General features: G+C 44.1%; 1 protein-coding gene across 2 annotated transcripts in view; it reads left to right on the plus strand.

Annotated features, from left to right (window-relative positions):
* The window catches only part of CYLC1 (cylicin 1), a 68002-nt gene that overhangs the window by 46379 nt on the left and 18702 nt on the right, over nt 1–2921 (plus strand). The gene's annotated exons all lie outside the window — the stretch shown is intronic.

The raw sequence follows: 2921 nt of genomic DNA on the forward strand, positions 1-2921 counted from the left end.
AGGGCGCATGCACCTGCCAGACAGACAGAGAGAGACAGAGACAGAAAGCGAGAAATCACCCCCCAGGGGGGATGGTCACGCCACAATCCCTTCTCCTCCATTCTCCTCTCGGGATCTTGGGCACGCACACACACGCGCCCGGCGTGAGTTTTAAGCCACCGGGTCCGGGACGTGAACCACGGTCAACTACATGGGAGTCCAGCGACATAGCCATTACGCTAACTGCTGGTTCCCCAGCCTGTATCTCTTAATGTTATCATGGAAGCAAAGTCTCTGAGGGCTGGCCTGGAGCCTCGGTTCACAGGGATCACCATAGAAACTGGGTCCACATGCAGAGTCCTCGTGTCCAGACCTATAAAAGTGAATTCAGTACTGGGATCTACTGGGACAGTCCTGGACCATTTGTTTTCCAGAGCATGAGGCTGCAGTGGTCAACTTCTCTGTTGACAAGTTTACTAACGTAAATATGCCTAAAGTCATAAAAGCTTGCCTGGATCTGGAGTCCACAAGCAGTGACTTGGTGTTGCAGTGGGCCTAAAACCTCTGGTCATGGGGAGAAATTTGGCACTAGGGTAGCCTGAAATCTGGGTCATCAGGGGCTGGTCTGGTGCTGAGCATATTTGGAAACTTTATCCATAGGAGCTGGCCAGGAGGCTAAGGCAGCAATGGTTGGCCTAGAGCTTGGCCCAAATGGGACAGTCTTGGTGCTTGGAACCATGTAAGTTGGCCTGACACTGGAAATCTACAGGGACAAACCTGTGTACTGGATCTCCTGGAGCAGGCCTGCACCTTGGGTCTTTTGGAATATGGTGCTACAGGGCTTAGCCCAAAGTTTGAAACCACAGAGCTAAGTGTGGCACTGTGTGGGCCTTGTGACTGTATCTGAAGAGGGAGGAAGACTAGAGGCTGAATGTGTGGGTGTCACCCTTGTGTCTGATGTCATGGATGTAAGTCTGGAGCTAGGGTCTATAAATGCAGGCCTAGAGCCTGGGAAAGCAGTGGCTGGTTTACAATGGGCAAGACTGTATGTTGGGTCTTCAGAGGCCAGTTCAGTTCTGGGGTTAGATACCTAGGACCATAGGAGTTTTCTGCATAGGACCTGTAGGAGTTGTCCCAGTCACTAGAGTTGAGGAGGTCAGCCTGGCAGTGGGATATGAGCCTCAGGCAGACCTGGAGCTTGAGTCTATGGGGCTATCCTGGAGCCTGAGGCCATGGCGGCTGACTTGGCACTGGGGTGGACATGGAGGTCAACACACAGTTGCTCATCTAAATCCTAGAACTACAGAGACTAGCCTGACGCTGGGACAGGCCTGATGCCTGAGACTACTTAGTGTTTGGACCTGTCTAGAGATTGAGTTTGCAAGCTAGCCTGGAGCTTAGATCCATGGGATCAAACTGAGATTCTGAGTCTGTGGGGCCTGGTCTGTTGCTAAGGTAAGATATGAATCCTTGGAACACTGGGGACTTCATAGAGCTTCAGGGAGACCTGGAACCTGAGTCTGAGGGCTTACTTGGTTCTGAGGTGAGTCTGAAGCCTGAGTCTGTGTGGTTAGCCTGGAGCCTGTGGTCTTGGGGTGCGCCCTGTGCTAGATTTTGAGTAGATCTAATATTAAGGCCTAAGGCAAAGCCCAGTGGTCACTCTCCTTCCCCTATGAAGAGAGTATATTTCTGCTGCTTGGAGTTGAGAGGATGCAGATGACATGAAACTGTCTTTCCTACCCTCTTCAGCATTTCTTTTTTCATTTATATACTAACCTCAGATGTTGCTATCTCACCTGATTTCCATAGTTCTTTTGAAGGCATTTTCTGGCACGGGTAGTTGTTAAATTGATGTTTCTGTGAGGGAATAAGCACTTGAAAGTCCTGTTAAACTATCTCGATGTCACTCTTTACTATGTTCAATAGATGGTATTTTTAATTTGAAATATTTGGGCATGTTTTTTAGTTATCTTTTTGTTATTGATTTCTTGACTTATTCAACTGTGTCAGCAAATATATGCCACAAAATTTCAGTAGATACTTATTAATATTTGCATTCTGAGCCAGCATATGGTCATTTTTGAAAAAAGACCCATGTGCAATGTAATATAAACAACAACAACAACATAATAATAATCATAATAAAGATCCATGTATACTTGAAAAGAATGTGTATTATGCGGCTGTTTTGTGCAATGTCTTCACAGTATGTCAAGTTTTGTTATTCAAGAGTTCTCTATCTCTACTGATATATTCTTTGTCTTCTTGGACTATTAGTTGCTGAAGTAAATATGCTAAAACTCCAACTATAAGTGTGAATTTTCCTGTCACTACTTCTATAAAAATTTGCTTTACCTTTTCTTAAGCCATGTCAATGAGTACATACAAATTGATGATTGCTATATCTTCTTGTTGAAGGTATCCTTTTACCTTTAGAAAACACTCCTATTTATCTCTATAGTAGTCCTCTTTTATCCAGTTTTTATTTTATCCACAATCAACTACAGTCTAAAACTAGGTGAGTACAGTACAGTAAGATATTTTGAGAAAAAAGAAAGACCACATTCAAATACCTTTATTACAGTGTATTGCTATGATTATTTTACTTTAAGTTATTATTGGTTATCTCTTAGTGTACTTAATTTATGAGTTGAAGTTCATCATAGAGATTTCTATATAGGGGAAAAAACAGTACATATAGTTTGGTATAATCCACTGTTTCAGGAATCCACTGAGATTCTTAGAAAGTATTCCCAGTGGATTTATTTTTTATTTATTTATTTATTTTTGAGAGATTTTCGCTGTAGGGCGCATGCGCTCACCAGACAGACAGAGAGAGACATAGAGACAGAAAGCGAGTAATCACCCCCTAGGGGGGATGGTCACGCCGCAATCCCTTCTCCTCCATTCTCCTCTCGGGATCTTGGGCACGCATGCACATG

The sequence above is a fragment of the Tupaia chinensis genome, unplaced genomic scaffold, assembly GCF_000334495.1.
Source record: "Tupaia chinensis unplaced genomic scaffold, TupChi_1.0 Scaffold146525_1, whole genome shotgun sequence".
NCBI lineage: Eukaryota > Metazoa > Chordata > Mammalia > Scandentia > Tupaiidae > Tupaia > Tupaia belangeri.